The 24,961-nt window shown below is 45.7% G+C and overlaps 1 protein-coding gene across 3 annotated transcripts in view; it reads left to right on the top strand.

The window, feature by feature from the left end:
• The window catches only part of Fz2 (frizzled 2), a 319,520-nt gene that overhangs the window by 138,690 nt on the left and 155,869 nt on the right, over positions 1-24,961 (top strand). The window contains exon 1 of one of the 3 annotated variants that reach the window (XM_076313287.1): positions 19,615-20,424. The exons of the other annotated variants lie outside the window; for them this stretch is intronic. The gene's annotated coding sequence lies outside the window, so the exon portion shown is untranslated. Of the gene's footprint in view, positions 1-19,614; positions 20,425-24,961 lie in introns of those variants that run through there. 3 annotated transcript variants of the gene reach the window in all.

Here is a 24,961-nt window from a genome sequence, read left to right as displayed (position 1 = left end):
TATCTTTTTTTTTTTTTTTCATCCCATCGAGCCCCGGTGTCCGTGGCGTGTCACCGGTCGCTGTTTGTTTGGGATTTTTGGTCGCAGAAAATCAGCGCGAGGCCGAGGTAGTCGCAAAACGAATACTCGATCGCCGGGATGATTTATTCAGTCGCGCAGATGTCTGCCCGGCGGGTTCCAGCGAGAGGAAAAATAGAAAAACACGAACCCACGAGCGATCGATGTCACGGAATCAATTCGAGTAAACCAAACAAAACGGGCGTTGCTCTTTTGCTGGAAGTTCTTTCTTTTTTTTTTTTTTTTTTTTAATTTTTTTCGTGGTTTTTTTCCATTGTTTTCTTTTCATTTATTTATTTACCCGCCGATACAACGGCTCGCGTGCCCGCGTCGATCGTCGACGCGCAACCGACGAGACTTTCGGACGTGGAATTTCCACGTCTACTTCAGGTGCTCGCGATTGTTTCGAGAGTCGAGCCAACCTGAAAATGTTGGTTATAGTTTCTGCCGCGTAGGCTCGCGAGCTCATTTACCATCACGTAGGAGTGGGTAGCGACACGGCGGTGGGGAAACGACGGGACCGAGAGACCGATGCTCCAGATGCTGTTTCAGCAATTTTCACGTTCGCTCTCGCAATTGGATACGTAGACGAGCCGTAGGTTAGGTTTGCGTATTAGTGGTACGCGAAACAGATGTAACGCGGCGCGCAAATGGGGAGGAAGTGGATCCTGAATTCCCATAAAATCGTCTCTGCCGCGGCAGCAGTTGTCGGGACGGCTCGAACGAAATTAACAAGTTGGACGAGGCATTGAACGCGTTGACCCCTTCGGCTCGAATTTACAAGTGGGTTGCGTACCACGGAACAGGAAACGTACCAGGTCCCGTGGTCGCCTACGAAATTCCCGTTTTCTTTCAACGGGCGGAAGGAGGACGAAATTCAACGCGTTTACCCATTTGCATCATCGGTCTGTTTAGGCTGTCGCGTTCAAACATCGATGACGACTGACCCGTATCACCGCGAGCGATTGATCGTACGTGCAGTAACGAGCATCAGAATTATTTATGGAGTTTAGTAACGATATACCGTTTAAAACGACTGATACACAATATTATATAGCAAAATATTTTTTTTGTAGCCTTTTTTGCGTGCCGCAACACTCGTAGTGGCAGTTTGAGAGATTTTCACAGAAGAGTAACACTTATTTAGAATACACTGATGTATATTAAACTAATGGAACGAAAAAGTTCTCAGAAATGGTTAAACATACCAGTTGCAACTGGTAAAATGATACTCGGTGATAGTGGACAGTCGTAGGTTCGCGTATTATTCTGTGCTTTGATGCAAATGGGTTAAATGCCACGGAGACGTCGTTGGATGAAGTCATCGTCGATGAGAGTACCGTCACGGATCCACCGGTTACTGGACGAGTGACTTGTGTCACTTTTAAAGCACTGTTTCACTTTCAAGTAGGATGTTTATATCTTTTAACCGTCATCGATCGATAACGATCGAGAGGGAAGGGATATTGTCCTCCTGACGAGGACCCCGCTCGAGAGTCCCCGTTTTATCTAGAGCAATGATTTTGCAGCTGCTACGAGGAACGTACGTTAACAAGTGCGGGATAAATATTTTTTAATCGATGATAATCGAGAGGAAAGATTTCAATCTTGGTGAGGGCCCCAACTAAAAAGTCTCTATTTTATCGAACTCGATCGTTCTCTTCGTCGCGTTGCAAGGGTGAAACGTACATTGACAAGCACCGCTCGAAATAAATATTTCTCAATCATTATTGATCAGCGACAGTAGATACCAAGCGTTTCGTTCTTGTCGAGGACCCATTAGGGAGTCTCCTAGCGAATTATTAAATACAATCATTTTATGAAACATAATCGTTTTCTGGAATTCTGCTAGAGGATTGGATCTAGATTGAAGAGTGCGTTCGATAAAATTGATCAAGAGGATTCTGGTGATCTTCGAAGGAAAAAAAAGAAAAAGAAATAATAAAAATAAGTACACGGGAGAAAAATCAAAGCACGTCGGAAACGGAAACGCGACCGACGGCTGCAAACGACAGAGGAAGCGGAGACATCCATAACATTCGTGTGTCCAATACGCGAAGTAACGCCAAACGAGCCAAAAAGTCGAGGACCTCCCTCTCTCTCTCTCTCTCATTCTCTCTTTCTCTCTTCCACCCTCCAGACTCCGTTCTTTTTGTCGTAACACCGCGTCCCGTTGTTCGACGCAAGAAATTTCTCAGACGATGTGTCGCCCCCCTCGATCCCCATTCCCTCGACCGACGATTTTGCGCGTCTAGCGCGCGTCGGGGTCCTTTCTCACGATCTTTCTCACGGAACGTCCACGAGATGCCATTTTCAGCTGGATGGCTCATAACGCGGGGGTGCGTCGCGAGATGCGCGCGGTTCGAAAAAAGGGAGGCACGAAAAAAAAAAGAGAAGAAAAAAAAAAAAGAAGAGGGCCGACGTCGGTGACAGCCGACGAACAAGGGAACACGCGGGGAATACACTTTTCCCCGAGTTTCTTAGACGCGAGCAGGGGTCTCCAACCGTCCCCCTCCTCCACCCTCCGATTCGCTTCGATCGTCGTCTCGAAGTTTTTTTCCATCTTCGCTCCTCCGCCTCCTACCCCATCGCGCACCGTGTCTCCGGGACGCCGTTTCATCGACGAACCCTCCAACGAGTCGCGTTTCACCGTTCCACGGGCGGACGGCAGTCGCGAGTCAAACAGAGCGGACAGAAGAGAACAGAAGCGTGGCCCTCGGGAAATTTTCGAATCCGAGCGCAACGAAGCGCGAGTGTTCTCTCTGATGGAAAATTATGCCGCGCGATGTCTTTGAGACCGTGCCACGCCCCCCACCCCCCACTCTGCCCACTCCCTGTACAGCGGCCGTGTGTCCGATCCGATTCGACGCTAACGAGAGGTTATTTTTACGCGGGGAAAAGTCGAGGCCAATAACGCCGCCGCTCGGGGAAATCGCGTCGCCTTTTGAAAGCGGTCCGACGAACGTTCGATGCAGCTCGACGAGTTTCGTCGCGCCCTCGTTCGGCCACAAAACGATCGAACCGGCTCTCTGCGAACGTGGATGTTCTCCACTCGGCCCTCTTTACTCTCGAGTGCGCCCGTGCGCTTCCGCGAGCACTCCTCGACGATCTTTCGACAAAGAGGACACCGCGCCGGGATTCTTTCGCCTGTTTGTCGCACATGGGGGACATCGACGAGACCGCGGATCGATTCCCTGTTTCGATACGAACGGAAAAGTTCTTTTCCGTTTCGCGATCCGGGCCACCGTTCCCGAGATACGAGCGGTGAAAGTTTTCGCGCGCGCGCGTGCCCCGTGGACACGTGGTTCGCCTGCGCGCATGCGCGGACGCGCGATCAGCTGATCGGGGCAGCGACCAACTTTCGCTCCTCGTATCTCGCGAACGGAGTCTCGGATCGGAAAACGGTAAAGGACTTTTCGTTCTCTTTTCGCGCGAAGAATTACTTCCGATGGAAAGATCGACGTTTCTTCGTGTATCGAGGCTCGTAACGACGATCAACGATTGAATATTAAACGTTGAACGTTCCACGGTTGAAATTCGATTGAAAGATACCCACCGTTTGGTCACAGACGACGATTCGGTCCTCTCGAAAAAATTTAATTCGCGCCGACGCGATTCTTCCGAGCGACGAAAGCGGATCGCTTTTTTACACCGATCTCGACGCTTTTCGGCGCGAGTTTTGCACCTTCGAAACGCGGTCGTCGAAATCAGACGCGGCGGAAGTTGTTGGTGACTCGAGCCATCGGAAAAAGAGAGAGAGAAATAGAGAGAGAAGAGGGTAGCGGAGCGAGTGGAACGTTTGATCCGCACTCGCACGCGGAACGGTCCGCCGTCCGGGAAGCTCACGAGGAGGCTCGTGGACCAGAAATCGTAATTGGATTCGAAGTGTGGAGAGCGCGGGTACGGGGACACGGTGGTGGGGTGGGGGGTGGTAGAGGAGAGGAGCGATGACGGTGGTGGCGGAGCGAGAAGCGGATAGGAAAAAGCGGAAGGGAGGAGGATCCTCTTCGGCTTCATCGGCCGACCCCGGCGATGTCACAAAGTATAATACGAACTAATTACCCCGTCGTCGGCAAAGCTGCACTCGACCGCCACTCCGGGGACAATGAGTGGGCACTTCCGCGATGTTTTCTGCATACGGCGGCATCGGGAGCCAAAGGCTCCGCTCTCCGCGGCGCGGCCGCGAAAGAAACGCGCGGAACGGAGCGAGTGGTACCCGCGCGGCGTGCCAGCGACGCAGGGTGGCCTGAAGAAGAAGGAGGAGGAGCTTGGAAGCCGAACGAAAAGCGGTTGCGAGCTACCGAGGGAGTGAAACGTTGAGCGAACGTGGGACGGAGAGGACGGAAGCTGGCCAGAGTGAGACGCAGGAAGGAAGAAGAGCTTCTTTTTGGTTGATTAGCCCCCGTGCGGGAGTGAAGACAGCTACGCGAGTACACCTATCGCGGCGACGCGTCACAAAGCCCCGTCTCCTGCGCAAAGATACCGCCGAGGGATAAATCAAAGCAGGTACCATCCAAGCCACGATGACCATCGTGCGAATCTCCGAGGGAAAAATACTGGTAATTAGCCCCTTGAACATCCGTATCCCCACCCACCCGACCCCAACCACCCAACGAGACCACCCCATACCCCGCCCCGCCGAGCGAGGATCGTTCTTTGTGAAACAGAGGCACGTTCGACGACATTATCGTCGTACTCGGTAACCGTGGGTGGAGAGTCCGGGACCTATTTCCCTCCCCCTCGGTCCCTAGTCGGCAACCTCCTTCTTCCCTCCCCCCACCCCTCACGGGCTGCCCGCCGCCTACCAAGAGCCAGCACCGCGTCACCGTGTCGCATCCCGTGCCCAACGACGCCATACGCGTTTCGGTCCCCCTTGCGCGCGTCGCGTACGCCGTTGATGGAACCGCGCGGTGACGGGGTATAGGGTGGGAGGGAGGGAGGGAGGGAGGGAGGACGGGGGCGTGCAGCCGAGGAAACTTCAAAGCACCCGAAACGATTGTTCGGCAACGCTCCCGCGTGTTCCTCGTGTACCTCGAGAGCCACCGGAGGAGGGGGCAGAGGAAGGGGGACGAGGGGGTGGGGGAGGGTTAAAGTACCCACGAATATACACCTACCCCTTTGATTACCTCGGCGGTACGCTCTTCTTGGTCCTCTTTTTCTTTTTCTTTTTCTTCTCTTCGAGCTTCGAAAAAAAATAGAGGAGGAAGAAAAAAAATGAAAGAAGGGGGGAAAAAAGAAGTAGAAGGAGAAAAGAGAAAAGGAAAAAGACGGAGAAGAGGAAAGAGTAGCGGAGAACGAGAAAGAGAGAGGGACGCTGCTGGAGAGCCGAAGGAGAGGCCGAGATGGAGGCACAAAGTTACCTCGCTGTGCCGGTCGTCGCAACACGCCGATGGAAAGGGGGCGAGGTACTCTCCCGGTACGCGGGAACGCCAAAGAAAGAGGAAAAAGGCTGGAGGGTGGACGAGCACCGTCGTCACCGGAGATGAAGAACAAGATGCTCCACGCGATGCATCTAGCCAGAAGGACCGGCTTGTGTATGTGTGAGTGTATGGTGTATGTGTGCGCGCGCGTGAACACACGAGCACGCGCGGCCCCGCGAGGAAAAGGTTCCCCGGTTGAAAAAGGTTCGTTGGTTTCACGAGCTCTCGTTTGACCCGTGTGTTACGCCGCAAAGTAAGTGGCCGCCGGCGAGGCCTCTGATAATTAATCTCCTATTGACTCTCGATCCCTTTATTCGATGAACTTGAAACCGGCGAAAAGTCCGATCTTCGGACGGTGGACCGCTCGATCGGAAGGGGACGCTCCGTCGGATCTCGGACGACCGAAACTACGAAAATGGCTAGTTTCGGCACTCGAACGACCAATTTTTATGCCGTCCGTGCTCCATGGAGCTGAGAAGATCACCTTTTTAGGTTTCGGGTGGGTTCCAATGGACTGCGAGTGAGCAGACATTGCTCGACTCTGTCCGCGTTTGTTGAACGATTTTTATATCGAACCTTCGAAAATGGCTAGTTTTGGCACTCGAACGACCAATTTTTATACTCCACGGAGCTGAGTAGATCACCTCCTTTGGTTTGGGTTGATTTCCAATGATCTGCGAGTGAACAAACATTGCTCGACCTTGTCCACGCGATTTCTATAGTGGGATAGGTCTCGTGTGATAGCAAACGATTCACGCACAGTACATTTTTCTAAATTCGGGAGACATCTATTCTGCTCGGCACTCGAACGAGCAATTTTTATGCCATTCGTATTCCACAGAGCTGAGAAGATCACCTCCTTTGGTTTGGGTTGGTTTCCAATAGGCTACGAGTGAGCAAACATTGCTCAACCCTGTTCACGTTTGTCGAGCGATTTCTATAGTGCGTGTATCGTTTGATGACCTCTGGAAGGAATGTTCGTTTGTAGATTAGCTCCCTACACGTATTTTTTTTACAGTAATTCGTGTATTATTTGCCGAAGAAGTCACACTTGCCAACTGGAACCAGTGACGAAGAAAATGAACCAGTCAACTGTGGGATAGGTTTCGTATGACAGCAAACGATTCACGCACAGTACATTTTTCCAAATTCGGAAGACATCTGTGCAGCTCCTAGCTATACGTACTAAACCTTGCTAGGTATTAACAATGGTGAAAAATTACAAACTCCGGTAGCGAAAGTGACCCAACACTGACCCTTGCAACTGCTGGGAACTGAAGTTTAGGGTTCGTTCGGTGTCTTCTTTAGTTACAAATTATACAGTTTCGAAGGATCGTCGATCTTTAGGAGGTTAACAGGAAATGACTTTGAAAGCATTTTACTCGGAGAGACTCCACCATCCTGGTATACAATTATATTTACTAAACAAAGACACGAACTGTCCCCTTCTGATCTTACTGCACTTTTGCAAAATAATAAAAGACGACAGTTGCAACGCGCGAAATATTAACTGCAGGTACTCAATAATTGCAAAAATACAATTAAAATTACGTACAATACAAAGATACCCAAAGTTCATTTTCAATTACTCGTATTTCCAAAATTATCGAGTATCCACGTGCAAAGTATCCACGTCTTCGAGCAAACTCTATAAAACATCCTCCAAACCCGCGTTAAAACCAAAAAGTGGGAGGGGAATCATACCCCCCCCCCCTACAAGACTCCGAAACAATCCTCACCTAGACAATCGATAAAAACCACAAATCCGTTAAATCTTCCGTTCGAAAGTTTCCACGTCGACCCGATCGCAAACAAATTGTCACGAAAGCGTTGAATTACAAAAAGGTCGATCTCTTATCACGAAGTAGCGGCGAAAAAGTAAAGAACCGAAACCCGTCCGATTGAATCGCCTCGTTAGAGTACCTCGAGTTCGGTACGGTGGAATTTTATTATTATTTTCACCGTGCGCCGTAATGAAAACATTTTCCTTTTTTTCCCGGTGCGCGAAAAATTGGCCTTTTTCGAATATTACCCTTTGCCTCCTGAAAATATTCCAACGGCCGGCCACTCGGCCGGGGAATACGCTCCGAGGCTCGTACGCATTTTATTCGCGCTCGATACATTATTCATACGGTTGTTTCAATTCCGCGGATAATCGTCGGCCACTATTTCACGAGCAGTGTAACGAGCTTTCGAAAAAACAAGATCCGCGGGTTCTCCCCCTATCGTTCCAACCCCCCTCCCCTTCCCCCACTCTGTTTCTCTGTCTTGCTCGAGCAGGCGGGTGTTATTAATTTCGCGTCCAGATTTTTACGACAATACCGGTCCGGCGGCGCGCGAGCGAAGTCGATACAAGCGTCGCCCGGTTTCCACGGACAATGGTCACGTACGATTTCAATGCCGATTCACGGGCTATTCATCAGGACGCTTCGCGCGCACGGCTTATCTCGTTTCCTTTTCTACCTGCGCCGGGTACACCGCGCTGTGTTCCACCGACGTTCAACGCCCATTGTGTCCGCCGTGTGGTCCCCCGCGCGGACCTTCCTCTTCCTGGTCCGCGCTCACGCGACCAAACTGAAACACGTGCGATAGCGCACGCGAGAAAACCAAGTGGACGACCGTAGGAAGCGTTTACAGGGCATTTAATCGTATCGTCCGACGGAATGCCCGATGAAGCGGCGTAAATCGGGGACTCGACACCAGTTTTCCCGCGAACGCGCGCCGAAAATTGACGGGAAGTACTCCGCGGACGGGTCGCGCGGAAAACGATTGGAAATAACGGGAAATTTATTCCTCCATTTGGGAAAATTGTTCGCGTTCGGCGAATCGTATTTAATATTATAATATATAGATAAAGGAAAATTGTAAATTGAATTATAGGCGGTTTGAGATATCGAGGAGAATTTATTTTTTGGAAATTTTGCACGTGGAGGGAATTTTAGTTAACGTTCGAATCGTCTTGTAGATAGTTGTGGTAATGAAAAATTGAAAATTGAAATGTGGATGATTAGAAGTATGGAGGAATTCATTTTGGAAATCGAATCGTCTTGTGTAGAGTAGTAATAAAAAAAAAATTGAAAATTGAAATATGGAGGATTAGAAATATGGAGGAATTCGTTTTGGAAATTTTGCACGTGGAGGGAATTTTATTTAATATTCCAGAGACGGTCGAATCGACTTGTAGATAGTTGTGGTAAAGAGAAATTGAAAATTGAAATGTGGATGATTAGAAATATGCAGGAATTCATTTTGGAAATCATCTTGTGTAGAGTAGTAATAAAAAGAAAATGGAGAATGGAAATATGGATGATTAGAAACATGGAGGAATTCGTTTTGGAAATTTTGCACGTGGAGGGAATTTTATTTAATATTCAAGAGACGATCGAATCGACGTGTAGATAGTTTTGGTAAAGGAAAATTGAAAATTGAAATGTGGATGATTAGATGTATGCAGGAATTCATTTTGGAAATTTTTGGAAATCGTCTTGTGTAGAGTAGTAATAAAACAAAAAAGGGAGAATGGAAATATGAATGATTAGAAATATGGAGGAATTCATTTTGGAAATTTTGCACGTGGAGGGAATTTTATTTAACGTTCGACGGAAGGTCGAATCGTCTTGTAGATAGTTTTGGTAAAGAAAAATTGAAAATTGAAATGTGGATGATTAGAAGTATGCAGGAATTCATTTTGGAAATTTTGGAAATCGTCTTGTGTAGAGTAGTAATAAAAAAAAAATTGAGAATGGAAATATGGATGATTAGAAATATGGAGGAATTCATTTTGGAAATTTTGCACGTGGAGGGAATTTTATTTAATATTCCAGAGATGGTCGAATCGATTTGTAGATAGCTTTGGTAAAGAAAAATTGAAAATACGGATAATTAGAAGTACCGAGGGATTCGTTTTGAAAATTTTGCACGTAGAGGGAATTTTATTTAAAATAGTTGGGACGAAGCTGAGAGAACGTGCCGCATGGAAATTGAAGTATCGATGATTAGAAATATCGAGGAATTCGTTTTGGAAATTTTGCACGTAGAGGGAATTTCATTCAAAATTCGACAGACGGTCGAATCGTCTTGCGCACAGTGGAGGTAAAGAAAGAGGCTACGTGACGCGTGGAAATCGATTAGAAATATGGAGGAATTCATTTTGTAAATTTTGCACGTAGAGTGAATTTTATTTAAAGTTCCGACCGTCCGTCGAAACGTCCCGTGCGTCACTGGCAAAAAGAACCCGGCGACGCGTCGCGTGAAAATTGATTAGAAATATCGAGAAATGTACTTTTACATTTATTTTGAACATATTGCACGTGAAGGGAATTCTATTTAAAATTCGACCGTCCATTGAATTGCCTCGTGGTTCGTAACCGTTCCGAGGCACAAAGGACTCGGCAACGTGGCAACTGTGAAAATTTACTAGAAATGTGGAGAAATTCATTTTTACATTTATTTGGAAAATTTTCCACGCGGAGCGTATTTTATTTAAAAATTCCTCGTAGCCACATCTAGACACAAATGACCACTCTGTGGCTGTTCATATACTTTCCCCTCTACCTCTGTTCCTCTCTCTTTCTCTCTCTATTTTCTCTATTTTGCTCTCTATTTCTCCCTCTATTACATTATAGAGAGAGAATGGAGAGAGAATAGAGAATGAAATAGAGAGAATAGAGAGTGAAATTGAGAAAAAGTAGAGAGAGAATAGAGAGAGAAATAGAGAAAAACATAGACAGAAATAGAGAGAGAATTACTCTATTACTCTCTCTATTCCCTCTCTATTTCTCTCTCTATTTCTCTCTCTATTTTCTCTATTTTATTCTCTATTTGTCTCTCTATTTCTCTCTCTATTTCTCTCTCTATTTCTCTCTCTATTACTCCCTCTATTACTCTCTCTATTCTCTCACTATTTTCTCTATTTTGCTCTCTATTTCTCTATTTATTTCTCTCTCTATTTTTTTCTCTATTACTCTCTGTATTTCTCTGTCTATTTCTTTCTCTATTTTTTTCTCTATTTCTCTCTGTATTTCTCTCTCTATTTTTCTCTCTATTCTAGCTCTATTTTTGCTCTATTACTCTCTCTATTCTCTCTATTTCATTCTCTATTCTCTCTCTCTATTTTTCTCTATTCTCCCTCTATTTCTCTCTTTATTTTTTTTCTCTATTTCTCTCTTTATTTTTCTCTCTATTACTCCCTCTATTACTCTTTCTATTCTCTCTCTATTTTCTCTATTTTGCTCTCTATTTCTCTCTCTATTTCACTCTCTATTCTCCCTCTATTCTCTCTCTATTCTCTCTCTATTCTCGGTCTATTTCACTCACCCGTTCGGTCACGACTCCCTTTTTAACGTTTCGATTCTTCACTCGCGTGATTCACCGCGCTCTTCGGTTTCACCGATACCGAACATCGGGGGCTAAGTACCTGCCACGGAGGTATAACTCATTTGGTATCGGGCCTCGGACACGTTTCCCTTCGACCCCTGCTCCGCCACTATCGCCGAGAATTACGAGCGTCATTACCATTAGTCGCGGTAATATAGTAGACGCTCCGCTACTCTTGCGTCTAAACAGATACGGGCCCTAAGTTTCATCGCGGTCTCTCTCACCACGGTCAGCCGCTAGGACGCGTCTTCGTCGAGCCGGTGGAATGCTACCACGAACGCTTACACTTATCGCGCTAAATGGAACTCGGAGCGCGCGTTACGGCGACGAAATATACGCGACTGCGACGAAATCGAAGAATTATTTGGCTCCTTGACGCTCGATGTGTCCGTTCAAGCGATGCCCACCAACCATTGGGCGTTTCGAACCAGTGACGATTTTTTAAAAAAGGTCCAGCTGGGTATTCCCCGTGACCGAAATCTCTCAAGTTCGCGGCGCGTAAATTTGAAACAAAAAAAAAAAAAGAAAGAAAGAAAGGACGACGACGACATAACTCGATGTTTCATCAGGATTCCTCTTTGGGACCTGAAAGAAAGTCCCGAGAACGATTTAACAACGATCTTTACGAGCGTAGAGTTATCACGGTGACATTTTTTATATTATTGTACAGTATATTGCAGATTCGCTACGCGAAAAGGTAACTTTCTTACCGTAAGCATTATTCACTTTTAAAACGAAGATGTGACTTTATTTTCGAAAAACTTGACTCGAATTTATGGAGAAAGGTTCAAGCGGGAACGTGGCTTTATTAGGGGTGAAAGATTCGATGGAACTGTGGCTTTACTTGCAAGAATTTAACATAACTCGATGTTTCATCAGGATTCTTCTTTGGGACATGATAGAAAGTCCCGAGAATGATTTAACAACGATTTTTACGAATGTAGAGTTATCACGGTAACATTTTTTATTCGTTGCAGGTTTGCTACGCGAAAAGATAACCTTCTTACAGTAAGCACAACGTAATTTTAATACAAACGTTAAGCAAAGGTGTTACTTTATCTTCGAAAAACTTGACTCAAATTTATCGAGAAAGGTTCAAGCGGGAACGTGACTTTATTAGGAGTGAAAGATTCGATGGAACTGTGGCTTTACTTACAAGAATTTAACGCAACTTGATCGAGAAAAGATTCCAAACACAATTCTATTTTCAAGGAACTCGACTTTGATTCTCGAGGAAAAATTAGGCGACAGTGTGGCTTTATTACAGTATCGCGTAATTTTAAACAAAATTCGAGCAAAAATGTATCCTTAATCCGAAGAACGTAACGAAAGGAAGCTCGAACGAAACTGTGACTCCATTTCCGAAAAATGCGATATAAATTTCCCGCGAAAGAATCTAGATGGAAATGTGGCTTTAAGCCAATGAAACTCGCGATCTTCCGCGTCCATTGAATCGTATTGTACGGGATTCGATATTTTCCACTCGTTCGAGCGAACGTCGAACTCTAGCTTTTCGATTTACATTTCAGAACCACGTGTCAGGCACCGGAGTAGATCTACCACGGAACGTAAACTACGAAACGTTCAAATAGCCGAGCGTAAATTACGAGCATCTATAAATATATGTACACAGCGTTGTACACGCGTGGATCTATGATTGAACTGAAATTACGAACATTGAAATACCTGGGCGGTGAATTACGAGCATCTCTACGTATAAATGTACACAGTCGTGTACATGGTTGTGTGTACGTACGCTTTGTACGTGGTACACCGCTTAAAGACCGAGATTCGCGTAATCTCGTGGACGAAAAGTATTCCCTTGGAGCCGAACGACACCGAGTAACGGAGTCACGTTGCCTCGCGTGATCGTTGTCGGTCGAATTAGTCTCTATCCGAAGCAATTTTTCGCCTCTCGACGACGAGGCGCGAACGCCTCGATGATTCGATTCGATCCGCTCGAAATACAATCTCTCGATTCAAGGTCGCACGATGGGGATTCGATCGACCGACTGATCGAGGATCGTTCCGAGAGACACGAGGAACTTCGTACGGTAGTTATGACAGCGGGTCGCGGCGCACCCGAGATGGAGTTATTAATATCTTAATTACGTTCGACTCGTTTTTGCGAGGACGTCTGGTCGATCACTGTTACAAGACAGGACGAGATTTCGCGGGATTAAACGCACGTCCGCGATCTTCGAGTCTGGCTTCCATCGCGTGTCCCGCTTCGACGTGCCCCGCTGTCTTGTACGAGCAAACGATTAACGCGTACGATGATTGGACGTGCGCGATATCGAGAACGTTTAGCGAATAAGCTAAGACTATCTTGAAAAAAAGCTTTTTCTTTCGACGATAAATCTTGCTGCTCGTGCATGTCTATTGGTGCGGGATAGTGTTGTCGAATGTACGAATATTCGGCGAATATAAATCGAATACCCGAATATTTGGCGAATGTGATTCGAATGCTCGAATATTCGGCGAATATAAATCGAATGTTCGAATATTTGACTTACAAATGGAGATTCGAATGCTTGAATATTTGACTTTCGAATGTGATTCGAATGCTTGAATATTCGATGAATATAAATCGAATACCCGAATACTTGGTGAATATAAATCGAATATTCGAATATTTGACTTACAAATGGAGATTCGAATGCTTCAATATTTGACTTTCGAATGTGATTCGAATGCTTGAATATTCGATGAATATAAATCGAATACCCGAATACTTGGTGAATATAAATCGAATATTCGAATATTTGACTTACAAATGGAGATTCGAATGCTTCAATATTTGACTTTCGAATGTGATTCGAATGCTTGAATATTCGATGAATATAAATCGAATATCCGAATACTTGGTGAATATGATTCGAATATTCGAATATTTGACGAATATAATTCGAATACTCGAATACTTGACTTTCAAATGTGATTCGAATACTCGAATATTCGGCGAATACAAATCAAATATCCGAATATTTAGTGAATATGATTCGAATGCTCGAATATTCGTCAAATACTTACAATTCGGATACTTGAATATTCGTCAAATGCTTATAATTCGAATTCTCGAATACTCTAACGACTACACTCGAATCGTATTAAAATACTTTACGATACACGATCATATATTATATTAACACTCCCCCCAGAACAGGCGGAATACTATTTATACTCACCGTGTTTCGCTCCGAGTATATATTTTCTTAATTTTCTCTACTCAATCACTATTGCATTTAATTTACACGTTAAACATAGTTACTTCTCAAAGAAAAAACTCTTTGAACAATTTCCACAGCGACTAAAACCATACCAGACCAAGAGTTAAATAAAGTTTCCCTATTCTCGGTTCGTCCCCGCGTAAAGTAGAAGGTTACGCCTCGATTAAAGTTCCTACCGCGCGTCGAATGTATTCCACGTAGAAAAAAGATCGTTTCCGGAAGGAATCGCGACTCGTACTGGGTCAGACGATCATGGTCGGCCATCGCGGGGCCAGCTACCGACCGGACATTAATCGACGATGTTCCTGTACCCTACGCTCGGCGGTCCAGCGTGTTTCTCAACCCCGGGAACGATCTTTCTCGCTTCCCGCGATACATTGTAACCCGCTACGTGCAATTTGTCTCGTCGGACGTACGATACCACTCGCGCGGAGTGCCTCGAGAAACGAATACAACCGTGTCGTTGTACCCGTGAAACATTCGTAGGCGATCGCCTACTCGACCGACGTTATTCTTTTTCCTCACCCCACCTCTCCACCTCGTCCCGAAGGAACAACCTTCTCGCGCATTTTCGAGCGCGAACGCGTATCGATTCTCAACGTTCGCGCCGAAAACACGACCGTGTGCCTCATCGGAAAATCCCCCACTCTCTCTCTCTCTCTCTCTCTTCTTCTCTCTAGCTCTCTTTAGATTTCTCTCTTCTTCTCTCTTTAATTCACTCTAAATCTTTCTCTTTTCTCTGTAGCTCTATTTACCTCTCTCTAGCTCTCTAAATCTTTCTCTTTTTTCTGTAGCTCTATTTAGCTCGCTCTAGCCCTCTAAATCTTTCTCTTTTCTCTGTAGCTCTATTTACCTCTCTCTAGCTCTCTAAATCTTTCTCTTTTTTCTGTAGCTCTATTTAGCTCGCTCTAGCCCTCTAAATCTTTCTCTTTTCTCTGTAGCTCTATTTAGCTCTCTTTACCTCTCTCTAACTCTCTCTAGCTCTCTTTAGATTTCTCTCTTCTTCTCTCTAGCTCTCTTTAGATCTCTCTCTTCTTCCTCCTAGCTCTTTTTAGCTCTCTCTCTCTCTTCTTCTCTCTCTAATTCACTCTAAATATTTCTCTTTTCTCTATAGCTCTATTTAGCTCTCTCTAGCTTTCTTTAGCTCTAACTCTCTCTAGCTCTCTCTATCTCTCTCTCTTCTTCTCTCTAGCTCTCTTTAGATCTCTCTCTTCTTCCCTCTAGTTCTCTTTAACTCTCTCTCTCTTCTTCTCTCTCTAATTCACTCTAAATATTTCTCTTTTTTCTGTAGCTCTATTTAGCTTTCTCTAGCACTCTTTAACTCTCTCTAACTCTCTCTAGCTCTCTCTAGTTCCCTCTAGCTCTCTCTCTTCTTCTCTCTAACTCTCTTTAGATCTCTCTCTCCTTCCCTCTAGCTCTCTTTAGCTCTCTCTCTCTCTTCTTCTCTCTCTAATTCACTCTAAATATTTCTCTTTTCTCTGCAGCTCTATTTAGCTCTCTCTAACTCTCTGTAGCTCTATTTAGCTCTCTCTAACTCTCTCTAGCTCTCTCTAGCTCTCTCTCTCTTCTTCTCTCTCTAATTCACTTTAAATATTTCTCTTTTCTCTGCAGCTCTATTTAGCTCTCTCTAACTCTCTTTAGCTCTCTCTAACTCTCTCTAACTCTCTCTAGCTCTCTCTCTCTCCCTCTCTCTCTCTCTCTCTCTCTCTGTCCCCCCCGCGGGCCAATTAAATTCGCGAACGGTAACGGGATAATAATTCCGGTCCCCGATGCGACGTTGAATAATCGGTCGCTGGCACGGGTATCGATCAAATATGTTAAATCGTACACGCGACGGCCGCGATACTCCGTGGAATCGGAATTAATCGCGGCCATTGAAACGCGGGGGCCCTCCGATCGGCCATGTAATCAATTGCATATTCAACGGGATCGCGACGTTGGTATGAGAGGGTGTAGAAGGTGGGAGGTTTCGGTGGGTGGTGGGAGGAGGAGGAGGAGGGGTGAACGATGGGAGAGGAAAAAAGCGCGGCAAAACACTCGAGCGAATATCAATTCATCAAGGGTTAAGGGATAATTCGCAGCGGCGTTGCGGCGTCACGTGGCCGCGATTATTGCTCGCAAAACGAATCGTAAATTTTCGATACGCGAACGAGCGAGAGAACGAGCGAGAACGGATACACTGAGGGGGCGTGTGGGGGGGTGGGGAATTCGGTAGCGTCGCGCGACGGGAGATAGCGGCGCTTTTTGTGGATCGTTGAATTCGCGATGGACGACTGGTGGGGGTGAGTGTTCGTTGTGTGAGGTGGGGGGGTGGAAAGAGAGAGAGAAGAAAAAAACGAAAGGAAAACAAAACCCGAACGCCCCCGCGCGATATTCGAGCGGAATCGGCGCATCTATCGGGGCGTTCGGCGTCGTATGAGAACAAATATTTTAATTGCCGCCACCCGATAAGCGGCACCGGTTCCCGTTGCTTCTTTTTCCGCTTCTTCGTTTCCTTTTCTTTTTTGTCCTCTTTCTTCTTTTTCTTCGGTTCTTTTTTCTCTCTTTTCCTCTTTTTTTCTCTTTCGGTTAGATTAATGCGCCGCGCAAACACACTTCGGCGCTCTTAATCGAGCAATCTCAAACATTTGTTCAGCGTGGCGCGTTGAGCGGCGTCGTTTGGCGTCGGCGTGCTTCTTACGGCGGCGCTACCGTTTCATTCCCGCCGACGGGTCACCCGCTATCGAAATCGGGACCTCGAGCCACGTCGCGGCTGGAAAATGTTCGCGGTTCGTTTGCCGTAGTTTGGATAACGGAACGGTTGTGTGTGTGGATATTTGAGTGTGGTGTCTGCTTGGAAAATTTAACCGAGTGCGTGGATATCTCGGTGTGGATCTGTTTGGGAAATGGGAAGGAGAAGGAATTATGTGGATATTTGAGTGTAGTGTCTGCTTGGAAAATTTAACCGAGTGCATGGATATCTGGATGTGGATCTGTTTGGGAAATGGGAAGAAGAAGGAATTATGTGGATATTTGCGTGTAGTGGATCTGTTTAAAAAATGAATGAGTATGTGGATATCTAGGTATGATATCTATTTGGAAAATGGAAAGAAGAAGGAATTATGTGGATATTCGAGTGTGGAATTTGTTTGAAAAATAGAACGAAGTGGTGGATGGATATCTGGGTATGAAGTCTGTTTGGAATATAGAACAAAGTAGTGGTGGATATCTGGATGTGGATCTGTTTAAAAAATGAAAGAGTGTGTGGATATCTAGGTATGATATCTATTTGGAAAATGGAAAAAAGAAGGAGTGATATGGTTATCTGGGTGTGAATCTGTTTGGAAAATGTAAGAAAGAAGAAATGATATGGATATTTGGACATGGAAATTGTTTGGAAAATGGAAAGGAGAAGGAATGATATGAATATTTGGACATGGAAATTGTTTGGAAAATGGAAACGAGAAGGAATGATATGAATATTTGGGTGTGGAAATTTGCTTGGAAAATGGAAAGTGGTGGGTGGATATCTGGATGTGAAGTATGCTTAGAACATGGAAAGAAATGGTGCATGGATATCTAGGTATGGATCTGTTTGGAAAATGAAACAAAGTAGTGGATGGATATCTAGGTGTGGATCTGTTTGAAAATGGAACTAAGAAGGAATGATATGGATATTTGGATGTACAATATGTACGGAATGATATTTCCTTACATCTAACCGTTTTAGTAGAAATTTTTTCCTTTCGTTAACGATGTATGCGTCCATCCACTTTGCGAGGATAGGTAAACGAGAAGAGAGCTCTCAGAAATTAAAAAAGTGGGGAAACTTTGAAAATTAACGAAGTCATCTAAATACTCGAAATTCTCTCCACAGAGGTAGGTAGTCTGTAGATGTTCTCAAAGTTTCGTAATCTTTCGAGAATCCCAGTTCTGAATTTTCCCTTTCAGATTGATAGGATAAAGTTTAGACAGCACTCATAAAATCGTCGATCTTGTATCATCGACGAATGTACCGCATTCAGACCCAGAATTATTCGAATACTTAAGTACTCAAATGCTACGAATAAATGTCGAATACTCGAAAATTCGAAAAAGAAAATATTCGTGTACTTAAATTTTGCTAATTTTAATACAGCACTGTAATGGATATTCCTTAAAGTGGTAAAAGTAAGAAACTTGTTTTTTATAATGTATATTTCAGTTACGTTTTCCTTCGCTGAGAAAAATTTTTTACGACCGGAATGCTTCCACTGCGTGCTGACCGCAAAAAGAAGCTGCTTACGGGCGAAAAATGTGGAGAAATTAATTTTTTCTTTGACGAAGCAGAAACGCGTAACATCTTCGATGAAATTAAAATTTTGAAAAGAACTATGCGCTTAAAGAATTCGAATTAAAATACTCATCGCACTATTTCAAGAACGTTTCAATTCTTGACCAGTTTGCAAAATATTCGAATAGAATTCGAATTAATTCGTCGACCATTTAAATCACTTCGATACTCGAATACCAAAAAATAGAACTCTCTCACTGTAAACATCCAGATAATCGATCGATGCACAAAATAACCTACGAGTGTTCAAATTACCATCCCCGGAACGTTCCAAACGCTACACCGCCGAACGCGTCACAATTCGCCGAGTACTCGAACCATTCGAGTACCACGAACACCATCCGGATACACCCACGCCGCTCAAAATACTCGAATACGCCCGAGTACTCCGAGAGCGTATACAAATCTTGCGTTCTCCGAAGTCCTCGGATTCTTCGTCGTGCAAAAATTTCCAAACCGGAGCACGTCTTGTCAGCCGTACACCAGCGATAAAAAGGATTGGAAGTAAACAAAAAGAAACGCATCTGAAATGAAAGAGCGTCGTCGCGATCGCGTTCAACGGCGCGGTTTTGCCGCGCGGATCCGTCGAGGCGGTTCGAAAAAGTCGCGTGCTCTCGCGGGTCCGTCGTTCGGTCGGTCGGTCCGTCCGTCCGTCCGTGTGTGCTTCATCCATCGAAGAACCGTGGAACAGACGGAGAGAGAAAGAGAGAGGAATCGAGCGTGTTCGGCGGGCGGTTTCTCGTCGACTTGGGAAAGGTCGGAAGTCGCGTAGCAGATCGATGGGCGCGCGAAGCGATGAAAGAAAAGCATCCGCGCGAAAGGGGCAGTCGCGTACAGGCGATGCGACGCGTCTTTATCGGCGGTCGCGCGGTTTCCTCGTCGTATCGTGCCGCGCGGCCTCGCTCTCTCGCACTGTGCGCGCACGCCACGCACACATACAGACAGACAGCAGACACAGGCGCGCGCACACGCGTGCGCACGCCCCTTTGCCGTCGATGCGCGCAGCTCGCGACTCACACGACTCCGGCGGCCGAGTGTACGCGCTTTCGCGCGCGTCGACCGCCGGAGGAGTGGAGGGGTGGGGGGTGGAGAAAGGGAACGGCGCGCGGACGATAACACGGCGCGCGATCGAGGGAGAAGGAGACGCGACGCGCGCGCGGCCAGAGAGAGAGAGAGACTGAGCGAGAGAGAGGAGTGGGAGGGAGAGAGAGAACGAGTACGCTTGCGCGCGCGAACGCGCGGACTTCTCGCGAGCGTCGATAAAAGCGAGCGCCGCCGGGCGGAGCGTGCATTCCTCGCGCGCCTACGAGACCGGCAACCCGGCCGACGCGACGCAACGCGCGGCGTACCGTTACCTGTTCTCTTCCTCGCAGAAGCAGCCATCGTCGAGACCAACGGAACATTTCACTCGAAATCGCGCCGAGGATCGCGCAACCGCTCGTTTTCCCGTCGAGTTGACGGGCAACAAGAGCAACTGACCGGGTACCACGCGCGAACAAAGGTGTCACTAGCACAAAGGAACGAACACTTACCACCGCGCGGTGAATCCACGCCGCGGTTGAGCGCCGCGCACCGGGGAGAGGAGGTTTCTCTCGTTTGAAAATCGACGAGGATCGTTCGTGACCGCTGCCAACAGCTAGTGTCAGTGCGAGAGGGGAAAGAGGAAGACCAAACGGAGGAGTGGAAGTTGAAAACGCGGGGAGAAAAATCGGTTGGACTCGAGTTATCGCGGTTACCTGCGGGGTGACCGAGGAGAGAGAAGTTTCAACGACGACGACTACAACGAAGGATCGAAGTGGTCGTATGGATCGTTAGATCGTCCTTGGTACACCGAAGTGAGAGTTCTTTTTACCGCGTAAACACGCGTTTGAATCGTCGACCGAATCGGTGTCTATTATCGGCGCGATAAATCGCGGACTATGTCGGGAATCCCTCGTTGTTGACGGGGGGACACCCGCAAGAAGGGACACGCATTGCCTCCAGGACACGCGCGGCGATTTAGCACGATCTAATCGGGACCGGCAATCAGGTAAGAAGCGTAGATCGACAAAGCGTAGAAATTAGATAAGAAGTCATGCGGGACGGTCCCTCGTGGATCGATGGGGGACCGATCGTCGCGTCGATCTGGTAATACGGGGGGAGGGTGATTTCCAAAAGGGGGGTTTTAGCGCGAACCTCGTTCCGTTCGAATTAACCGTGACGCTCGTAAAGTGGAGACTACCTGCAATAATGATAATTGGGACAATACCTTGAGAAAGGTTTCACCGAGTCGTTGCGGAGTGAATTTGAATTTTATTGTAAACGTTAACGGAAAGTGCGATCTTCTTGGGTAAATGCAAATTAGAAGGATTGTAAGAGTACTTCAATGTGAACAATATCAATTTTAATATCGATGCGTTAAATTTGAGGTATACGTGTACAAATAAGAAATTATACTCCGGTGATACAATTATACCAGAATCGTTGCAAGATCGATAGAAGTTCTGGAATAGATTTAATAGAGAATGGACGTTTAACCTTTCCAGAGACAATTCAATTTGGTATCTTATCTCGAAACATTGAACGTTCCGTCACCGGTCGAATTTTTAAGTTTCTCGAGATTCCGTGAACTCGATCTTGAATTCATAAAACCATAGAGCTACTAGGTGCTCGAGATCTCTGAGCGATGCAATAAAGAGAGCTCTATTGTTCCTTCGTAGAGGCAGTGTGTCCGCGAAAGGGTTAATGCACGTTTTTCTCCTTTCGTAAACACAATGTTCCCCGTACAAAGTCTTGACTTTAAAAATCTTAGACTCGCTGTGTCTTTGAGATCACCGAGAAACGCAACAAAGAGAACTCGACCGTTCCTTGAGAGACCCAGTGTGTCCAAGGAGGGTTAATGCACTTTTTTCCGGTTCTATAAATTCAATGTTGTCTAGACAAAGTCTTAACCCGGCGTAGTTTCTGAACCTTTGTGATCCACGGTGAAACGCAATAACGAAAGCTCGATTGTTCCTCGATAGACCCACTGTATCCAAGAACAAAATTTTAAACATTCCGAGCTTTCGTGATCCCGGAGAAACGCAATAACGAAACCTCTGCCGCTGCTTGCGAGACCGAGTGCGTCTGAGCAGCTTTAATCCACATTTTTTCCGGCTCCAGAAGCTCGGTGTTGTTTACCCGATGTGTTGACTTTAAAGATCTTAGACTTTTCGGTTCTTTGAGATCCCCGAGAAATATAATAACAAAAGCACGGCCGTTCCTTGGCAAATCCTGTGCGTTTGCGGAAGGATTAACGCACATTTTTCTAGCTCCGAAAGCTCAGTCTTGTCTACACGAAGATTTCCAGGATTCCAAGATCCTCGAAAAATTCGATAACGAAAACTGTCCCTTAAAGAAAACCCAGTCTACCCTCAGAGGGTGTAAAAACTCGATCTTGTCTACGCAAAGTTTCGAGACAAAAGAATATTCTACTTTCAGTATTTTCCTTGTCAAAGAAAAGAGAAAAGAGATTTTCGTCTCCAAAATCTCGATCGTGTCACCCACAAAGTCTCGATTTAACCAATTCTCGAATTACAAAGTCTCCAAAACCCATAAAAAAACCACTCAACATATTCTAAAAACACCTATTGCATCAACAAAGAATTGACAAACACCCCAATTAAATTCTCCCCTAAAACCTCAACCTGCCCACACTCTATCCCGATCACACATGAATTCCTTAATTCCAATCAGTCGTCCATCCCCAAGAAACGCAACAAAATCTCTTCCATCCCCCCACAAAGAAGCTCCACATCCGTGATAAAACAAGTTGTAAAATTTGTTCAAGTAAAAAGTACGAAAAAAAAAAAAAAACATTCCCTCGCACCCCCTGTTCGAAGCTCGAGACTCCTCTCCCAAATGGGGGCTTCTGGAAAAAGCAACGGACCAAGAGGGTTAATATTCCGTGCGGCACGTTTACGTGCAAACTTTGAACCGTCGTCTCCGCGTAGCTAGGCGTACAGATCGGGCGGCGCGTACGCGCAACGATCGAGACGAGAAGAGCGAGCAGATCGATTCGACGCGGTTAGTTTCTCGCGTTGCCGAGTGTTTAGTATACATGGCATGTCCGTGCCGTCGCAGCGAGCGGAATGGCATCTTATCGAAACGCTCTCTCTCTCTCTCTCTCTCTGTCTCTCTTTCTCTCTTTCTCTCTCGTCGAGAGAGGGTTGGAGCGCGCGGGCGCGCGTCCCTCTTTGTCCGAGGGAAGCAACGCAAACCCTCCCCCGCGTTCGTCACGGATCGCCCCCTCGTAACGAGCGCTTTGAATCGGACACACTGTCGCCGTTCGAAACACGACGTTTCTAAGTGGCGGTCCCGCTTCATTAAATTCTGTTATCCGTCCGTAGCGTATTGTCCACCCCCCTCCCCTCTCGTATGTCCCGGGGACACCTGGCACGGCCGAGTGTCCCGACAATGGGTCTGGGCCGTGGCGTGGCTGCGCTCCGCCCGCGCGTTATTTCGCAATTACGCGCGGCCCTGGACCCGCGGCACTCGAACGATCGGTTAATACGCGGGGCGGACCGGAAGAAGAGGCCACGCACAACCGATGCACTCGTTACCGCGCATTGAACCTTCGAAAAATGTATATTGTCTCGCGTTGTTCGCTGTACCGTATCCGAAGAGCGCATCTTGCCATCCACACGCCTACCCCTCCCCCACTCCATCCCTCTTTTCTCGGTTACGACGAGATTGGTATTTGGTATGTTGAACAGGATTCTCTTCGCGAAGAATGCGCGTTACTTTTCGCGTCCGGAATTTCGTTCGATCGCACTTTCTTTTTCTGTGATTTGAGGATTTTGGGAGAATGCACGGTTGATTCTCGAACAACCGAGTTTTTCGGTTATGGTGACCGAGGGAAAGGATTGATACTCCGTAGAGTAGTGTTCTTTCTGCGAGAAAACTGCGTTATTTGTTGCGTCAAGATTCTCATTGGATGGCAGTTTCTTTTTCTGGAATTATAGAATTTTAGGAGAATGCACAGTTGATTCTCGAACAACCGAGTTTCTTGGTTATGGTGACCGAGGAAAAGGATTGATACTCCGTACACTAGCGTTCTATCTGCGAGAAAACTGTGTTATTTGTTACGCCAAGACTTTCATTGAATAACACTTTCTTTTTCTGTAATTATAGATTTTTAAAAGAATTTACAGTTGATTCTTGAGCAACCGAGTTTCTCGGTAATAGCAACCGAGGTTAGTATTTATCCCATTTACAGGTGCTAGTATTTCTTTCAGCGAGAAAAGCGCGCTATTTTTCGTGACAAGACTCTACTTGGACGGTACTTTTTCCTTCCGTGATTATAGAATTTTATAAAAATGTACAGTTGATTCTCGAACAACCGAGTTTCTCGGTAATAGCAACCGAAATTAATATTTCTCCCATATACTAGTGTTTTTCCCGCGAGGAAAATTGTACAAGATACTTCTCGAAACAGGGATTTCCGAACTGAGTGGAATATTTTTGAATTAGAATTTTTTTAAACACTTTGGTGATAGTGTTCGAATTTTAGGCAGCAGCCATATTGCTTTACGAAGTAAGTTTGACGTAAGTTTAATGGGAGGAAAGATTTCAAGACCGAGACAAGTTGAATTTTTGTGGAATAGAGTCATTGGAACGTTTCGGCGATTGCATTCGAATCGTACGCGGCAGCCATATTGCGTTATAGGGTTTACGGACGAGAAAGAATTCTCAACGGTCTAGATAGCTTAGCGGTTAGAGTACCCGCCCTCTATGCGGAAGGACCCGGGTTCAAATCCCAGTCATTCTTCTCGCAACAAATTCGATTTGGACCTTTATCTTCTATAGCTTCAGAAACTGGATTTCGCCCATTTCTATCTCGATTTTCTGTATCATTTATCGACAAAAAGGAAGCGTGTGTTGTATTACTGATTGACAGAAATTGTGTTTTGGGTAACCGAGGACCGGCCATATTTGTCAGACTGTGGCTTTTCCTCAACCCAACCATAGGCAGCCATATTGTATTTACGAGGTTTACAGAGGAGAAGGAATCCTATAATACGTCCTTGGATGATGATAACTCTAGCTAGGAAATAGAGTTCGATTGTTCTGGAATCACTTTCGAATAAAAATGATGTTACGAATAGAGATACTCAAATATTCGAACAATATTCTAAAAATATATAAAATAACTCGAAGTTTAAATAATCGAAGTTCAATCGTTAGTATTCGAATAACCAACCTATAACATATTCGAATAGCAGGCTCTAATTTCTAAACCGAGAAATGCAACATAACGATAAACAAGAATTTAGACCAACTAAAAAACACATGATAAAAACCGACAATTACCCACATACGAATAAACAACATAGTTTAATGCCAAACATAACGTCCGTACCCTTCGTATTTCAATTATTCTTCAACGTCGACTTCGACGATTTTTCTCTCCATAGAAAACTCGTATCGTGGAAAAAAAGTCCAACTAATCATTACTACTACCACCACCCCATTATCTTCAAAAGTAATTTCATCACAGAAAACCCATATCGTGTAAAAAAAATTCCAAATTGTTTTCCCCTCCCGTG

Source organism: Ptiloglossa arizonensis, chromosome 1 (assembly GCF_051014685.1).
Source record: "Ptiloglossa arizonensis isolate GNS036 chromosome 1, iyPtiAriz1_principal, whole genome shotgun sequence".
Lineage (NCBI taxonomy): Eukaryota > Metazoa > Arthropoda > Insecta > Hymenoptera > Colletidae > Ptiloglossa > Ptiloglossa arizonensis.
This window is presented reverse-complemented; position numbering and strand designations above follow the sequence as displayed.